Source organism: Leptopilina heterotoma, unplaced genomic scaffold (assembly GCF_015476425.1).
Source record: "Leptopilina heterotoma isolate Lh14 unplaced genomic scaffold, ASM1547642v1 Lhet_31, whole genome shotgun sequence".
Taxonomy (NCBI): Eukaryota; Metazoa; Arthropoda; class Insecta; order Hymenoptera; family Figitidae; genus Leptopilina; species Leptopilina heterotoma.
The window spans coordinates 1,504,984-1,525,102 of record NW_025111011.1 but is presented as its reverse complement, the minus strand read 5'-3'; the positions used below and the strand labels follow the sequence as shown (position 1 = coordinate 1,525,102).

Genomic DNA, 20,119 nt, shown 5'->3' with positions numbered 1-20,119 from the left:
TTCAATTCTGTTAAAATTAGTTGAGTATTTTTTAATATATATATATATATTTCAATATTGTGTGCTTCAAAATTTTTAATGTACTTCTACAAAAGAATTCAATTATCTTGATAAATATCAAAATTCTTCCCAGAAATACAATTATTTTGAGAAATTTTAATAAAAAGTATTGCAAAATTTAATTATTTTCATAAATAACATAATATTTATTGAACAAGAATTTAATTACATATTTTCAAAAGTAATAAAATTCTTCGGAGAAATTCAATTATTTTCATCAAGTAAAAAAAAATTCCAGTCAATATTTCAATTATCTTGCTAAATAGCAAATTTCTTCACCGAAATTCAATTATTTTCAAAACTTTATTTTTAATTCTCGTCAAGATTTCAATTATTTTAACAAATAGCAAAATTCTGCGCCAAAATTCAATTATTTAAAAAAAAATTTTTTTAATTCTCGTTAACATTTCAATTATTTTTATAAATAGCAAAATTCTTCGCCGAAATTCAATTATTTTCAAAACTTTTTTTTAAATTCTCGTCAAGATTTCAATTATTTTTTTAAATAGCAAAATTCTTCGTCGAAAGTAAATTATTTTCAAAATTTTTTTTAAAAATTCTTATCAAGATTACAATGATTTTAATAAATAGCAAAATTCAATTATTTTCAGAAAATATTTAAAAAATTCTCGTCAACATTTTAAATATCTTTATAAATAGCAAAATTCTTCGACGAAATTTAATTATTTTCAAAACTTTTTTTTAAATTCTCGTCAAGATTTCAATTATTTTTTTAAATAGCAAAATTCTTCGTCGAAAGTAAATTATTTTCAAAATTTTTTTTAAAAATTCTTATCAAGATTACAATGATTTTAATAAATAGCAAAATTCAATTATTTTCAGAAAATATTTAAAAAATTCTCGTCAACATTTTAAATATCTTTATAAATAGCAAAATTCTTCGACGAAATTTAATTATTTTCAAAAATTTTTTAAAAAATTCTTGTCAACATATCAATTATCTTTATAAATAGCAAATTTCTTTGCCAAAATGTAATTATTTTCAAAATTTTTTTTTTTAAATTCTCGTCAAGATTTCAATTATTTTTTTAAATAGCAAAATTCTTCTGCAAAATTCAACTATTTTAATTTTTTTTTTATAATTTCTCGTTAAGATTTCAATTATTATTTTAATAAATTATTTAAATAAATTATTATTTTAATAAATATCAATTTTCTTCACCAAAATTCAATTATTTTCAAAAATTTTTTAAAAACGTTTTTTGAAAACGTTTTGTCAAGATTTCAATTATCTTTATAAATAGCAAAATTTTTCGCCGAAATTCAATTATTTTAAAACTTTTTTAAAATTCTTGTTAAGATTTCAATTATTTTTTAAATAGCAAAAGTCTTCCCCAAAATTTAACTATTTAAAATTTTTTTTTTTAATTCTAGTCAAGATTTCAATTATTTTTATAAATAGCAAAATTCTGCGTCGAAATTCAATTATTTTCAAAACATTTTTAAAAAAACTCTCGTCAACATTTCAATTATCTTTATAAATAGCAAAATTCTTCTCCAAAATCCAACTATTTAAAATTTTTTTTTTAAATTCTCGTCAAGATTTCAATTATTTAAATTTTAAATAAGTAGCAAAATTCTTCGCCGAAATTCAATTATTTTTAAAAATATTACAATTCTTTTCTGCGATTCATTTTCATAAATGATAAAATTATTTTCATAAATAAAAAAACTCATCGCAGAATTTCAATTATTTTTAACACAATTTTAATTTAATTTTTAAAAATAATTCAATTATTCTTAAAAATTCTGGAAAAAATCTGTGGAAGGAGTTCAATTATTTAAAAATTTGTTGATAAAATTCTTTATAATAATTCAATTCTAAGAGACATTCAACTATTCAATAAATTTTTTATTTCTGTACTTTTAAATAATTGAATTCTTGTAGAATTTTCTAATAAAAATTAATTTCAGTTAAAGTTTTAGATAATCGAATTTTGGAGAACCTACAAAATAATTGTATTTTTTAGGAATAATTGAATTTTGAAAAGGTTTCCAAATTAAAATCTTTGAAAATCGAAATTTTTTATAGTTTAGGGCTGTTCATAAATTACGTAAGATACTTTTTATGGAAAAATTTACCCCCCCCCCCCTCGTAATTTATAGACGGCCCCTTTTAATTAAAAATTCTGTAGAACTGATTTTTTTTTGGAAAAATTTTAATTTAAATTCTTTTGAAATTATTTTTATTTTTTATTTTCTAATATTTAATTGAAAAATTAGTTTTCTAAAACAAAAAAAATGGGTTCTCATAGAACACTCACAATAGTTCCGAACTTTTTGGTTTTTTCTTTATTTTTTCGTAAGTAGTTTTTGGAATTTTTTTTTCATAGAAAAAAATCTTCGAAATAGTGTTGCATCAAGATGATTTCTCTCTAAAAACTTAATATTTACTGTTTTTATTCGTATTAGTAAATATTTTAAATTTTTTACTAATTTAAATTTAGAGTGTCAATGTCACTATATTTTGAGTTTAATTTCTTTTCCTTGAAAAGTGAAGTTAGGTTCAGCGGAGAAAATTGCGAGGTAAATTATTGCGTTAAATTTTTAGGTTAGGATAGGTTAGTTAGTGAGTAAAGTATAAGGAAAGAAGAGAGAGAGAGAGAGAGAGAAAGGGGGGGGAGGGAAATTTCGCCCCATATTAGAACGGAAATTCGTTTAATGAAGCTTGCTTGTCTGTTAAGCGGCTTTCACACGACGGATTAATTCCCTTGAGACGATATCGCGGGGTTGACCTGCTTATTGAGCTTTACACTTTGCCAGAGGTCTCTCGATCTCTCTCGTTTTCCACTCTTGGTCTCACTCCCTCTCCTGATTGTCGCTTCCGGGTCGCTGCATCGATACGCTTTAAAGCTGCATTCACACTCTGTCGTCAGTCGGCACTAGTTCATTATACCATTTTTGGTACCATTTTGAAAATTGATTTAAAATTGAATTTTTTATTTTTGTAAATTTCTCGCTTTAAAGCTGTGTTCACAATAATCACTGGCTCATATTTTACAGGATTATTTTTTCTTTCTATTCAAAAAGTAAATTTTAGTTTCTTTTTTGATTTTTATTATTCGCCTGTTGATGAAATTATAAAGCTGCGTTCACACTGTGAAGGCAGTTTCTTATTCACTTAAATTTTTTATTATAATTGGCGATATTTTGAATTTAGTTTCAAGCTTCATATTTTTAATTACTCTTAAATGCATTTGTTTCTATATAACGAAAGTTAAAAAGAGAATTTTTCATTGAAATGGAAAATTTGAAAAAGGAATATATTTTATAGTTTTGGGTCATGAAAGGTAGAATTATTTCAGCTCTTTGGAATTTTGCAGAAACAGTATACGCGTGAAATGACGTAAGGACTTTCGCTCGGCTTCTATATATATACAGTATAGAGGTGTTCCGCACTTTACTGCAGGCTCTACCTTGCACTTGCTCACTCAACTATGAAACAAACCAAACAAGTCTAGACAAAATTTTCTCGAATTTTCTCAAACTCTGCATGTTGCTGGGAGAATTCTTTTTTCTTCCTCATTTCAAAGTTTTTGATTAAAATCCTTTTCTATAATTTTATCCCGAATTCAAATATATTATATATTCGAAAATCGTAATATTTATTTTTGATAAAAATTCATTAAGAAATCATTCTTTCTTTATTACAATGCCTCAAAATAATTAAATTTTCGGGAATAATTTTGTTTAGTTCACATAATTGAATTGTTTCGAAAAATTATTTATGTAAATAATTGAATTCTTGGGAAGAATTTTACTAAAATCTAAAAGAATAATTGAATTGTTACAAAAAAATTAATTAAAATTGTATTTAAAATAATTGATATCTTTCTAACAATTTTTCAAAAATATTTGAAAATAATTGAATTCCTGTGAAAAATTCTAATAATTTTTGTAAATGATTAAATTATTCAAAAGAATTTAAAAAAAACATTTTTTGAAATAATTGATTTTTTCGAGGAATTGAAATTAAATTGTTAGAGCAATTCCTGTAAAATTATATTAAAAATAATTGAATAGTTGCTAAGAATTTTATTAAAATTTTCAAAAATAATTGAATTCTTAAGAAGAATTTTATTATTTATGAAAATAGTTGTATTGGAAAAAATTTTATGAAAATGTTTTAAAAGAATTGAATTTCAATGAAAAATTTTTTTATTTTTAAAAATAATTGAATTCTTTATAAGAATTTTATAAACATTGTTTTAAATAATTGAATTCTCGTGGAAAACTTTATTTGTGAAATCGAAATATTTATTTTTGATAAAAATTCATTAAGAAATAATTCTTTAAAAGAAAACAAATTAACTGTTATATATGAAAATAATTAAATTCTTGTGAACGTTTTTATTAGAATTTTTTTAAAATAATTGAATTTCCAAGAAAAAATTTATTACTTTTAAAAATAATAGAATTCTTGCGATGAATATTGTTATTTATGAAAATAATTGAATTCTTGCGAACGATTATAATTTTCTTGCGAATTATATTATAATTTTTTTAAATAATTGAATTTACAAGAAAAAATGTATTACTTTTAAAAATAATTGAATTTTCCAGAGTAATTTTGTTATTTCTCGACATAATTGAATTCATTTGAAGAATTATTTATGTAAATGATTGAATTCTTGGCAAGAATTTTATTAAAAGAATAATTGAATTATTTCACAAAAATTTAATTACAATTGTATTTAAAATAATTGATTTCTTACCAACAATTTTATTATTTAAAATATTTGAAAATAATTGAATTCTTCCAAAGAATTTTAAAGAAAATTTTTTTTAAATAATTGATTTTTTGGAGGAATTGAAATTAAAATTTTAAGAATAATAACATTTTTCGTGCAATTCCTGTAAAATTGTTTAAAAAATAATTGAAATTATGTGATGAGTTTTATTATTTATAAAAATAATTGAATTTCTAAAAAGAATTTTATTATACAGTGAGTCCCCGCAACCTGCACATATTTCAGAATTTTTCCTTTCCCCCGAACTCGCTACCTGACAGTCCAGTCAGCCGCTCTCCCACCATTCATTTCCCACCACTTTCAGGGATGTATACACCCTTATATCGCATACAATTGTAGGCGCCCGCACTGAGAAAACGATACTTCTAATTTGAAACATAATATGTTTAATTCACTATCTTTGTTATACAGTCAAACATATTTAAGTTTAATTCAAACATATTTTTAGTTGATAAAATATAATTCATTTAAACATAAATTTTGTTTGGTACAAAACTGTTATGTACTTAAACGTGTTTTATGTTTAATTCAAATATAATTTTTTTTTAAATGAAACAAATCATATACAAGCAAATAATATTTTTAAATAAGAGTGATAGATATTTTTCATATATATTAAAATGAAACTTACAAACTCTGTTTAATTAAACAAAATCACTCAAACTGGTCTTTATTTTTAAAATGAATATTCTTTTTTCTCAGTGCGTGTATATTTTATAAATACAGAAATGTTTAGATAAATTTATTAATTTTAATATACTTTATGTAAAATATATGTATCAAATGAGTAATTGATAAGAAAAAAGAAAAAATTCAATTTTTTAAATTAATTTGTGGCACAACAAAAATTTTTAGTCGTCAAGAGAAACTTATGTACTGAGACACTTTTCGGCACTGAGCACGCGGTAAAAGTGAAAGTGAGTATAGTCACATAGCGAGTTTGGTCTATGTCGTCAGAGCGTCAGGTTTCGGGGATGTGCAGGTTGCGAGTTGCGCAGGTAGCGGGGACTGACTGTATATGAAAATAATTGAATTCTTGGGAAGAATGTTATTAAAATTTTATAAGTAATTGAATTCTTGAGAAAAAATTTAGAATTTTAAATAATTTAATTTTTTTGAAGAATTTAAAGCAAATTCTATTTTAAATATGTAATATTGAATTCTTGGAAAATTTTTATTATTTATGAAGATGTCTTGGGAAGAATATTATTAAAATTTTATAAATAATTGTATTTCACTAAAAATTTTTATTATTTTTGAAAATAATTGAATATTTGCAAAGAATTTTTTTTAAATTTTCAAAAATAATTAAATTCCTGAGAAGAATTTTATTATTTATGAAAATAAATGAATTATTGTGAAAAATTTTATTAAAATATTAAAAAAAATTCTATTAAAATTTTTGAAAATCATTGAAAAAATTTTGTTAAATAATTGTTTTTTCGAATTTTTTTTTTTTAAATGCTATTTTAAATTAATTGAATTGCTGTGGAAATTTTATTATTTATGAAAATAATTGAATTTTGTCAATTTTTTTTTTAAATAATTGAATTTTTTTGAGAAATTTTATGAAAATACTAAACATTGAAAATAATTGAATTTCGAATATTTTTTTTTTTTTTTTGAAAATAATTAAATTCTCAAAAAGACACAAAAATTCGGAATTTTCTCATGAATTCTAAAAATTTAATTTTTTTCAATTATTTTTAATAAAAATCCCTGATTTTTCTCTGATTTCTCTGCCCTGTGCGGCAACCCTGTTTTTTTTAAAAACAAAAAAAAAGTCTTTCTCAAAAATTAAAATAAATTTTTTTAGATTAAAAATAAGATTAGATACTTTTTAGAGTAGCCGATAGCTATGATAGAAGTAGAAGTATAATAAAATAAAGTAATTCCAAAGAATAAAAATGCGTGAATACAGTAAAAAAAATTAGAAACGAAAATTTTGAGAAAACACGAAATGAATATATTGAAACTCTCAAAGTTCCTTCTGATATATATAAACGTATAAAATTTGAATTAAAATTCATTCTAGACATGGACATTGGATCGAGGAAACAGGAAGCGCATTTGAGAAACCCTGCACAAAGAGAAAGTGGCGACCGACATATTTTGCATTCGTTTATAACGGTAGTTGGCATAACTATATAGTTTGAAGGCAAAAATCTATCGTAGATCATTGAAAACTGGAAGTATACATATAACTATATAATAAATATTTGATATCAAAAAAAAAATTTTTTTTATATACATATATATATATATACAGGGAAGGTGTGCACGCACGATAAATGACATAAAAGAGCAAGTTAAGTGCACTAATATAGTCAATCAAGAAAACCGGTTTGAAAAACATACGTATTTGTTAGTCTCACAATTAAGGTGTTACGCGTCAAACGGAATCATTGAAAAAAGATGATGAGAATTTCTTTCACGTGATGCTTTTTTTCCCTATGCTGATTGATTGCTTACGCAACTATTTTTGATTGAATTCTATTTTTATTTTTTGTTCGGTCTATAAAATTAAAAATTGGGATTATTGTTCTATATGGTTCTGAATTGACAGTGTTTGTTAATAAAAAAAAAACCTAAAGCCAGCGTAATAATTTTCTATCATCATCACTCTTTGTGTACTCTATTCGCTTCGTTTGTGAGAGAATTTTCACGCCGTCTAGGCGGGAGTTTGATGAACCAGTGGCGCGAAATTCAAAAAAAGAAAGATAATTTAGAGATTAATTTAATTATTTACTTTATTTATATTAAGAAATTCGTATAGTATTAAGAAGCCTTAGAAGATAATTGCAAAAAAAACAATTATTTAAATTTTGCGAAATTTTTGCATTTTGAATAATGGGAGTAAAAAATTGAAAAAATGGAAAATTGTTCTCTTTTTTGAAAAGCAGAGGGTGTCTTTTTCATCTTTTGCGAACGTGTGTGCATTCAGGGAAATTCCTCATGCTTCGATAATCAAGATTAAAGGGCCAGGCCGCCTGTTAACGCGCATGTACCATGTCATTCTTATATTTTATGAGCTTCGCCTCTCCGCGTGTGAATATAGGTCGCATCTTGTTGAATAGAAAACTATATATACTCGTTACAATTGCCGTTTGTGAATTGCACGACAACCCCATGTAAGGGCAATTACTACAGGCTTCGCACTATTTGGGTACTTTTTTCAGATTTCAGCCACTAAAGCTACTATATTCGTTTTTTTAAAATTTCCATCACTACTTTAAATTCTAGAAATGAAGAAACTATTATCAAAAATTATAATCAAATTCTTAAAACGATTCATTTTATTTTTTTCTAATTTTTATGAGAATTCAATTTAAAGAAACATTCAATAAAATATTTCATTTTTACATTTAAATAATTGAATTCCCGAAAAAGTTTCTAATAAAAATTGATTTAAAATAGAAAATAAAATAGAAAAAAAATTTAAAAATTTTCTAATTTAAATTTTTGTTGAAAACACTAAAAAAATTCAATTATGAAAAAATTGCAAATAATTGCAGAAATTCAATTATTTTCAAAAATAAAATAAAATTCTTCTTATAAAATTCCACTATGTTCAAAATTTGAAAAAAAAAATTTCATAAAAATCTCAATTATCTTTGTAAATAGCAAAATTTTTCTCCAAAGTTCAATTATTTTCATAATTGTCAAAAAAAATTCTTGTCCTAATTTCAATTATTTTCCAAAAATTCTCTAATTTCAATTGATTTTCAATATCTACTATTTTAATAAAATTTCCCAAAAATAATTCAATTATTTAAAAAATTTTTTAATAAAAATGTATGCAAACATTAAATTATTTTTATAAATAATAAAAATTTCACAAGAATTCAATTATTTTCTTAAATAAAGTTTTCACAAGAATTCAATTATTTAAATTTTTAAAATATATATAAAATTTTCATAAGATTTATTATATTTCGAAAAAGTTAATTATTTAAAACAATGTTTATAAAATTCTTATAAAGAATTCAATTATTTTCAAAAATAAGAAAATTTTCATTGAAATTCAATTCTTTTTAAACATTTTCATAAAATTTTTCTCAATACAATTATTTTTATAAATAATAAAATTCTTCTCAAGAATTCAATTATTTATGAAAATTTGAATAAAATTCTTAGCAACTATTCAATTATTTTTAGTATAATTTTACAGGAATTGCTCTAAAAATTTAATTTCAATTCATCGAAAAAATCAAATATTTCAAAAAATGTTTTTTTTAATTCTTTTGAATAATTCAATTCAATAAGAAAAATTTTTATAATATTTAAATTCTTTTATGAATTAGGTATAAAATTCGTTGCAGGAATTCAATTTATTAGCAGTTAGTTTTGGAGAGTCAAATTGTCAATGAACTAACAAAAATTTCTTTGATACAATAAAGTTTTTTTTTCGAAAATTTGAATTGTTAATTAATAATACAATATAATAATATAATTAATAATTTAATAGGTAATAAATAATTTCCGAAATTTTTATAAAATTGAATTTTAAGCAAATGGATTTGAAAATTCTCAAAGATCTTTTTTAAAAAATTATGAAAAATTGATTTAAAGAAAAATTTTAGCTAACATTCTAGAAAATAATAATTGCATTAAAATGATGAAAATAATTTTGAAGAAATTACATTAACAATATTCTTATAATATATAAAATAATAATTTTATCTGTCGGTCATTTTTAATTATTATAAAAAATGAAGAAATTTATAAAAATGTTTTTTTAAAAATTGATTAAAAGAAAATTGAAACTCAAATATCAACAAAATAATTATTTCCCTGTTATTTATTAAAAATATTTACATAGACTTTCAAAAAAAAAATTACAGTAGTCAAAAGTTATCAAAGAATCACCCATTTTTAAAATTAAAAAAAAAATTTTTTTTTCCTTTTTTCTTCACTAAGATAAAAAACTTGTATTCTTTTTAAAAAGCAAAAAATAATAATTATTCATTTCGCATATGTGTTTTGTTTGTGAGGAGGAAAAGTTGTAAAATCGTAAACTGCGAGAGAAATAAAGCATATATATATATATAGTAGGTAAAGATATGTATATATAAATGTAGAAAAGTTTGTGTGTGCGCATGAAATGAAAAGTAGCGCGAGAAGTATAATAGAGAAAGAGAGTGAATTTCATATCGAGTGCCAACGCTAACTATAAAAGCTTAGTTTGCAAGGCGGAGAAAGCCGTGGTCGCGAGGTTAACGTACCCGACTTATAGTCTTGCAACTAACGATGATGTTTCTACCGTTACATAAACGCAGCCATCGGAGACAGGAGAAGCGATTAAGAGAAAAAAAAATTGAAAAATCCAATTTTCCACGCATCGTTCATATGTTCAATAGAAAAATTTAATTCAATTAAAAACCGTCAAAAAATGTTTCAAGAATTTTCATGTTTGGAAAAAAGAAGATATTTTTACGTAATAATAATTTTCTTTTCTCTCTCTCTCTCTCTCTCTCTCTCTCGAAAAAGAAAAAAAAGAAGAGAGAGAGAGATTTCTATTCCCCTTGGAAGTTATTTTGATGGAAGAAAAACAAATATCTTCAGTGTTGGCATTTGAAGTGTTTGTAAACGAACTGTCTTCTTGAATCAAAGCCACTTTTATACGATTTACAATAGAAAACTCGTGAGTATAGGAATTATTGCGAAATGAATGAAAATTCCGTATGGTGGCTTTTTCATCTTTACTCTTAAAACTAAATCTAAGCGAAATATTACTAAATTTTAAATTTCTGCTTTGTAATTTTTACTATTTAATCTTTTTAATTTTTTACTTGTTCCGTAATAGTAAAGTCTTAGTCATAAATTTTATTATAAAATTACTCCAATTTCAATATGGAGAATGCTACTCTCCACCTGCGAACGCCAAGGTCACCGCTAGATGGCAGTTCAGTTCCTTCTTGGAATTTTTATTTTCACTGCCATCTGGTGGCGACCTTGACGTTCTGATGTGGAGAAATTCAACCACCATTTTATTAAGAAATATGTTTCAGTTGAAGAATCTAACTCTATCCTCTAGAGTAAATAAATTTATTTTCTATACAATGAAAATTGTTTTCTATAGTAAAAATTGTTTTATAGAATAAATAAATTTATTTTCGACAGTAAAAATTGTTTTCTATATTAAAAATTACTTTCTATAGTAAATAAATAAATACTAAATAAATTTATTTATCTATTTTAATAAATAAATATAAAAAAATATAATAAATAAATTTATTTTTTACAGTAAATAAATTAATTCTCTACAGTAAAAATTGTTTTATAGAGTAAATTAATTTATTTCCTACAGTAAAAATTGTTTTCTATAGTAAATAAATTTATTCTCTGCAGTAAAAATTGTTTTATAGAGTAAATAAATTTATTTTTTACGGTAAAAATTGTTTTCTATAGTAAATAAATAAATATAAAAAAATATAAGAAATAAATTTATTTTTTACGGTAAAAATTATTTTCCACAGTAAATAAATTAATTCTCTACAATAAATATAGTTTTCTATACCTAGTAAATTAATTTATTTCCTACACTAAAAATTATTTCCTAGAGTAGAAATTGTTTTCTATAGTAAATAAATAAATATATTTATTTATTAAATAAATATTTATTTTTTACATGTAAAAATTATTTTCTGGAGTAAAAGTTTTCTTTTGTAAAACCGTTTAAATACGAATAAATAAATAAATAAACATTGTTTTTCTACTGTAAATAAATTAATTCTCTACAATAGATATTGTTTTATATAGTAAATAAATTTATTTTCTACAGTAAAAATTATTTTCTAGAGTAGAAATTGTTTTCTATAGTAAATAAATTTATTTTCTACAGTAAAAATTGTTTTCTACAGTAAAGATTGTTTTTTAGAGTAAAAATTGTTTTCTATAGTAAAAATTGTTTTATAGAATAAATAAATTTATTTTCTACACTAAAAATTGTAGTCTAGAGTAAAAAAATTATTTCCAACACTAAAAACGAACACTTTTTGGAAAATAGTAAATAAATTATTTATTTCTACAGTAAAAATTGTTTTCTATAGTAAAAATTGTTTTATAGAATAAATAAATTTATTTTCTACACTAAAAATTGTAGTCTAGAGTAAAAAAATTATTTCCAACACTAAAAACGAACACTTTTTGGAAAATAGTAAATAAATTATTTATTTCTACAGTAAAAATTGTTTTCTACAGTAAAAATTGTTTTCTATAGTAAAAATTGTTTTATAGAATAAATAAATTTATTTTCTACACTAAAAATTGTAGTCTAGAGTAAAAAAATTATTTCCAACACTAAAAACGAACACTTTTTGGAAAATAGTAAATAAATTATTTATTTCTACAGTAAAAATTGTTTTCTATAGTAAAAATTGTTTTATAGAATAAATAAATTTATTTTCTACACTAAAAATTGTAGTCTAGAGTAAAAAAATTATTTCCAACACTAAAAACGAACACTTTTTGGAAAATAAGTAAATAAATTTATTTCTACAGTAAAAATGGTTTTCTATAGTAAAAATTGTTTTATAGAATAAATAAATTTATTTACTACACTAAAAATTGTAGTCTAGAGTAAAAAAATTATTCCCAACACTAAAAAAGAACACTTTTTGGAAAATTTCTCAAACTGAGAATATTTTTTTCCAAATGAAAATTTTTTCCAAACTATTAAAGAAGGCATTTTTTTAAAAGTGCCTACGGCAACAAAAGTCTCATTACTCAATCTGTCTGCTCTGTCATTGTAACACTAAAAGCGCTCCCTCGAAATTCGACTCACACATTATCGAGTTCATTTGCATTCGATGTATATTAGATATACACAAACACAGACACTCACACGAGTAGATATTTCACTGTATATATATGTATATATGTATACAATATTATATTCACTTAATGGAATTTGCACAAGTTTGGGTGTGTATAATAAGCTTTTTTCGTTTATGTAGATGTGTTGCGTGAATGCGTGAATTCGCGTGTGTTGATTGGTGGAAGAGAACGAGGAAGAGGTGCTTCTGGCTTTATTATGGTGGGGGAGAAGGCGCCCTTGCCCTTGGCATTGCCGCTCGATACGAATACTCAGGGTTGTCCAAATCGTATCCATCCATTTCGACCTTCGTCTCGTATTTCATGGTTACGAACCCATAGAAAACATTCCCCTTGTTTTTCTTTTTTTTTTTTTTTACTTTTTGCTTTTTACTCTTTTTTATTCACTTTGATTTTTTCTGATACTTTTCTTTAATAATTTTTATTTTCCTTTTTTCTTTTGTTATTTTTTACTTTCCTTGTTTACTTTCCTTGTTGTTTACTTTCCTTATTTACTTTCCTTGTTGTTTACTTTCCTTATTGTTTACTTTCCTTGTTGTTTACTTTCCTTATTGTTTACTTTCCTTGTTGTTTACTTTCCTTGTTGTTTACTTTCCTTATTGTTTACTTTCCTTCTTATTTACTTTTATTTATTTTTCCTCTTGTTATTTTTTACTTTCCTGCATTTTTACTTTTTTCTATTTTTATTATCCATATTTTTTAATTTTCCTTTATTTCTAATTTCTACTCTTGTTATTTTTTACTTTCCTGTATTTTTATTTTCTTATATTTTACTTTCAATATTTTTAAAATTTTTTTTATTTTACTCTTATTTTTTACTATAAAAAATTTGTTAATTATACTTTATTTTAATTCTCGTTTTTTTATTTGAGCCTTTTTCAAATTCTCTTTATTTTTTTTTACTTTTTGTTACTTTTTACTATAGTTTCTTTTTCTTTCCAATTTTGTTCTACTTCCTTTTATTTTCACTCTTATCACTTTTTACTTTCCTTAATTTTGTTAAAAGAATAAGAAAAGTAAAAAATTCTCAATATTCAAATATATTTTTTCCACAACTAAAGTAAAAAGTAAAAATAGGTTAAAGTGAAAACTGAAAAGTAACAAGAGTAAAAATAGAAAAAAAAACTAAAGTAAAATGTAACAAAAAATAAAGAAAGTAAAATAAGGTAAATTATTTTTATTTTTTACTTTCTTTACTTTTTTTTACTTTTTACTTTAGTTCTTCCATTTTTTTCTATTTTTACTCTTCTTCCTTTTTACTTTAGAGTTTAGACTAAAAGTAAAAAATTCACAACGTACAAAATTTTTTTTTACAACTAAAGTAAAAATTAAAAAAAATATGCTAAAGTGAAAAGTAAAAGGAGTAAACATATATTTTTACTTTAGCATATTTTTTAAATTTTTACTTTAGTTGTGAAAAAAATATATTATTGAGAATTTTTTATTTTCCTTATTTTTTAAACAAAAATTTGAATATTTAGAATTTGTTTTTAATATGTACGAAATGAGATAAATTTTTTTTCTGTTCCTACTTTTTTTTTGGCAAAACGTGGAAGTTAAGTGGAAAGTACGCATGTCCCACCCTTTGCCCTTGGTCGATACTTATCTCGAGTAGCCGTCTTTTTCCGGTGCCATGACTACTCCAAAGGACACGTTGTGTCTATACTCCTGCGTTTGTCACGTGCTCACCACGTGGACAATCATTTTCATCTTCTAATTAAAATTCTCCCACATTCAAACTCAATTTAATCGAAAGCATTTTTTATTTATTAATACATTTTTTAATTTAAAAAAACAATTAATTTAATAAATTGAACAAAAATTATTCATTAAAAATCAAAAATGAATAAAATATAATAATAATAATAATTTTTATTTTAATAAATAAATATAAAAAAATATAGTAAATACATTTTTTTTTTTGCAGTAAAAATTATTTTCTAAAATAAAAATTTGTACTCTCTTTCAATTCTTATTTATTTTCATCTCGCGCTTTGTGTTTACAAAATATGTATTTCTATATTTGTGTAATGTTTGCCATTACTTTTTTCTTTATTGTTTTTTTTTTTTTTTACTTTCGCAATGTAATGCATGTGATACTTTTTCGATGACCTTAACCTTTCTTCTCTTGAAAGAGAAGTCTTAAAGTGAAAATAAAAAGCCGCTTTCCAATTCGACATATTCTACGTTATAAAGACGTGATCAGAATTCTTTTGTTGGGCCATATTACGATCGAATGGAAAACTTTCCTTGAATAATAATTACTTTAACCGTTTAACGTATAAAGAGCGCAACTGTAAATTAATTTACAATAAAAAAAAAATTTATCAACCCCAATTATTTCGATCGTTCTTTTCAAAAATTTATTTTCATATCTTTTTATACGAAAAAAAATTATTCTGATACATAATAATAAAAATGATAATTTTTATTTTTATTAGTTTTAATTTTTCTAAAGATAATCAAAATTTAGAAAAAATGGTAGTTATGCAAAAGGGCTTTTTTAAAATAAAAAATATTTTTTTAGTGTTTTCAACAAAAATGTAAAAAAAATAATTTTTAAATTCTATTATTTTTAATTATAATAATTAGATTAATATTAATTTTTAATTAATATAATTATTATTAATAAGTAATTCATTTACTAATTGTAAAATTTAATTTTGTTTCAGGTAAGCAGTCACAAGGAACTAGATGAGAATAGTATGTACTTGGATTTAACAAATCGATCTCGTCATTATCTGTAAGTTACACATAAACATGTAAAAATTTATAAATTTTTAACGAGTGGGAAAAAATTTTTTTTTTCTTATTTTGACGAAGGCAACTATATATAAAATAGATGTACTGCTAACCAATAGAAAAACTCCAGGTGCAACAAGTACAGATTAGTTGAGAAATTATTATTTAATACTAAATAGATAGACAAAAAAAATTTAAAAAAAATTATAATATAATAATTTTATGCAAATTCTAATTTAAATAATTGAATTCCTCAGAAATTTTTCTTAATCATGAAAAGAATTCAATTCTTACGAAGATTTTTACAAAAAAAAATTGTTTAAACAATTAAGTTCTTTTTGAAAAATTTATTAAAATAGTAGATATATTGAAAATTATTGAATTGTAAAAAGTTTTTAAAAATAATTAAATTATACAAAGAATTTAATTAAAATTATTGACAATAATTAAATTGTTGATAACGATTTTATTAGAATTTTATAAAATGATTGAATTTCCAAGAAGAAATTTATTACTTTTAAAAATAATTGAATTCTTGTGATGAATATTGTTATTTATGAAAATAATTGAATTTTGCAAAGAATTTTATTAAAATGCCTCAAAATAATTGAATTTTCGGGAATAATTTTGTTATTTATCTTTGATAATTAAATTCTTTCAAAGACTTATTTATGTCAATAATTAAATTCTTGCGGGAAGAATTTTATTAAAATCTAAAGGAATAATTGAATTATTTCAAAAATATTTAATTAAAATTGTATTTAAAATAATTGATTCTTTTCCAAAAATTTTATTAAAATATTTGAAAATAATTGAATTCCTGTGAAAAATTCTAATATAGTTTTTGTAAATAATTAAATTCTTTCAAAGAATTTTAAAAAAATATTTTTTTTTGAATAATTAATTTTTTCGAGGAATTGAAATTAAATTTTTAAGAATAATTACCGTTTTTGAGCAATTTCTGTAAAATAATATGAAAAATAATTGAAATCCTACGATGAATTTTATTATTTTTGAAAATAATTGAATAGTTGCTAAGAATTTTATTAAAATTTTTGAAAATAATTGAATTCCTGAAAAGAATTTGATTGTTTATGAAAATAATTGAATTATTGCGAAAAATTTTATAAAAATGTTTAAAAAGAATTAAGTTTCTGTAAAAAATTTTCTTATTTTTGAAAATAATTGAATTCTTCATAAGAATAAATTTTATAAACATTGTTTTAAATACAATTTTTTTAAACACACTATTTGATGCCATGTCATATTGCAACTTTGTTACATAAACATTTTACTTTTCATAGTCGATCATGTAACAAAAAATTTGAAAATAAATAATTTTTTCGAATTATAATAAATTTTATGAAAATTTAAATTCCAATAACTGAATTCTTGTGGAAAACTTTATTTGTGAAAATAATTGAATTTTTCGATTAATTAATTTAGATTTAATTTATAAAATTAATAAAGTTAATTAAATTCTTGCTTAGAATTTTATCCAAAAAAAATTTTTTTGTTTGAAAAATTGAATTTCCATGAAAAATGTTATTATTAGTGAAAGTAATTGAATTACTAATGAAGAATTGTATAAAAATTTCGTTAAATAATTAATTTTTTTGAAATTTTCTTCTTTTTTTCGAATTTAATATTGAATTCCTGTAGAAATTTTATTATTTATGAAAATAATTGAATTTTGGATGAAATTTTTTTCCAAATAATTTAATTCTTTTGCGAAATTTTATGAAAATACTAGATATTGAAAATAAATTGAATCGTTTTAAAGAATTTGATGATAATTTTTGTTATTTGTGAAAATAATTGAATTTCTGCTATGAGTTTTATAAATTTATGAAAATAATTAAATTTCTACTATGAGTTTTATTATTTATGTGAATATAATTGAATTTACAGCCAAGAAATTTATAAAAGATATTGGTACATAATTGAATTCCTCTGAAATTTTTATTATTCATAAAAATAATTAAATGTTTATGTTGAATTTTATAAGAAATCGTTTTAAATAATTGAATTCTTTTGGGAAATTTTATTAAAACAGTAGATATTGAAAATCATTGAATAGAGAAACATTTTTTTAAATAATTGAAATTTTGCCAAGAATTTTATAAATTTTTTAAAAATAATTGAATTTCGGTGAAGAATTTTGCTATTTATAGGTAAATATAATTGAAATAGTGAAGAGAATTTTTAAATATTTTGAAACATAATTGAATTTCTGAAGAGAATTTTTTTATTTTTGAAAATAATTGAATTTCTGTGAAATTTTTGTTATTTGTGACAATAATTGAATTTCTGCTATGAGTTTTATAAATTTATGAAAATAATTGAATTTTTACTATGAGTTTTATTATTTATATAAATATGATTGAATTTACAGCCAAGAAATTTATAAAAAAAATTTTTAAATAAATGAATTCTTGCGAAATTTTTAATAAATTTTTTTTTTAATAATTGAATTTTTTTGGAAAATTTTATTAAAATAGTAGATATTGAAAATCATTGAATTGGAGAGAATTTTTGAAAATTGAAACAGTGCCAAGAATTTTATTAAAATTTTCGAAAATAATTTAATTTCACCGAAGAATTTTATTATTTACAAAGATATTTGACATTTTGGCGAGAATTTTTTTAAATATTTGGAAACATAATTGAATTTCTGCGAAGAATTTTATTATTTTTGAAGATAATTGAATTTCTGCGAAGAATTTTATTATTTTTGAAAATAATTGAATTTCTGCGAAGAATTTTATTATTTTTGAAAATAATTGAATTTCTTTTTGTATTTATAGTATTAGCCAATTTAAAGTAGTGTAAGTGCTAAAAAAAACAGAAATAGTATCTTTTAGTGACTGAAATTTAAAAAAAGTATCCAAATAGTAGTATAACGTTAAAAAAGTAGTAAATAGTAGGTTTTAGTAGATGAGTGCGATGCCTGGCTTTCAATAAACTTTCACTTGATTCAGTAAAACGTTTGTGGCTCAAGTAAAAATTTGTTTGCTCCAAGGAAACTTTTTTCCTGAATGGAATAAAAAAAAGACGGGGGGGGGGGGGTTTGGTTTTAAAAAGTTGCACGCGGGTAAAAGTTTCCCGTTTTCTCCTGCCAGTGCCATACACCACGTGGTTCGTATTGATCCTCTTTGGTGGCACGACGAAGAACTAGGAGGTGGAGGATGAGGTGGCGGAGGAGGATTTGGAAGTGGGTGGGTAGAGTATAGGTCTCTTTATCGGATCTCTCTTTCTCCCTCCACCTCCCACCCTCTCTCATATTCTTTCTCTATTTTAACAAGGCGACCTCCCTTCGTTCCTTCTCTCTCTCACTATGCAAAGGGTAGCAGCCTAGTGCCCCTGCCTTTCGGTCGTTCACCCTTCGCACACAACGGGCACTCGATTCCGGGATACACGTAGGAAACGGCCAATCTCAGAACTGTACTTGACCCTACGGATATCCGCGAAGATGAGGGAAACAAGTGCAGAGAAACCACAATGACAAGATTCAAAGATTGGGAGACAAGACGTCACACAATTCAGAGAAAGGACATTTGTTTCTTTCATTGTTTCCTTTCTATCTCTCTCTTTAGAGAAAGAAAATGATTATTATCGTTATTTAGAAAATAACGACACTGGAAAAATAGATTTTTTTTTCTTATATATATTGTCGCTTGTATATTTTGCAGTGAGAAAAAAAATTGTATTTCTGGTTTTTAAAAGTTGATTACTATTAAGATTAAAATTGCTCTTATGCTCTATTTCCGTGTTTCGAGTGTTTTCTAAAATTTACATTAAGAGGTCAATGACCTACTAACCGTCACCTTAAGTTTAAAGTATACGTCGAACAAGTAATTTTATAATTTTAGTTTAGATAAATTAGAGAAAAAAAATTTAATTAAAAAAAAAAATTTAATTTAATTTTGTTTTTCCCTGATTTCCAGACAAAATTTTCACCATTTCCCTAACCCTTAAAGAATATTTTGATTCACTCTGAAAATTATTAGATAATCAAAAAACTGTTCTATTACATTTATTAACGAATTACTTCAATTGACAAATTATTCGAAAACATAAATAACTTAGGAGGTTAAAGTTTTGAACGTTCAAATGAACGAAATTTATTTTTTTCTTCTTCAAATTAAATTTTTATTACTATAATTTTGCGTCACTATTAAGCAAATTAATTATAATGTTTCTAAATGTAAAATTTGAGTTTTTAATTTGAATTGTAATCAATAATCTATGAAAATATTTTTAACAAAAAATATTTCGTTCATTTGAACGTTCAAAACTTTTTGTTCATAATAACTTCATCTTTAAATAAATACTAGCAACAATTCTAACTTCTTACTGCCTTTTTTAAAATTATCAATTTTAAAAATAGAATTTAAAAATTTTCTAATTAAAATTTTTGTTCAAAAGGATAAAAAAAAACATTCAATTTTGGAGAAATTACAAAAAATGCAGAAATTCAATTATTTAAAAAAAATAAAATTCCTATAAAATTCAACTATGTTTATAATTTGAAAAAAATTCTCGTAAAAATCCCAATTATCTTTATAAATAACAAAATTCTTCTCCAAAGTTCAATTATTTTTATAAATGTCAAAAAAATTCTTGACCTAATTTTAATTATTTTCAAAAATAAAATGCATTTTTCTAATTTCAATGATTTTCAATATCTACTATTTTAATAAAATTTC

At 22.5% G+C, this 20,119-nt stretch overlaps 1 protein-coding gene across 2 annotated transcripts in view; it reads left to right on the top strand.

Annotated features, from left to right (window-relative positions):
• The window catches only part of LOC122504669 (hormone receptor 4), a 299,547-nt gene that overhangs the window by 160,868 nt on the left and 118,560 nt on the right, over positions 1-20,119 (top strand). The window contains exon 3 of one of the 2 annotated variants that reach the window (XM_043615865.1): positions 15,341-15,411. The exons of the other annotated variant lie outside the window; for it this stretch is intronic. The gene's annotated coding sequence lies outside the window, so the exon portion shown is untranslated. The remainder of the gene's footprint in view (positions 1-15,340; positions 15,412-20,119) is intronic. 2 annotated transcript variants of the gene reach the window in all.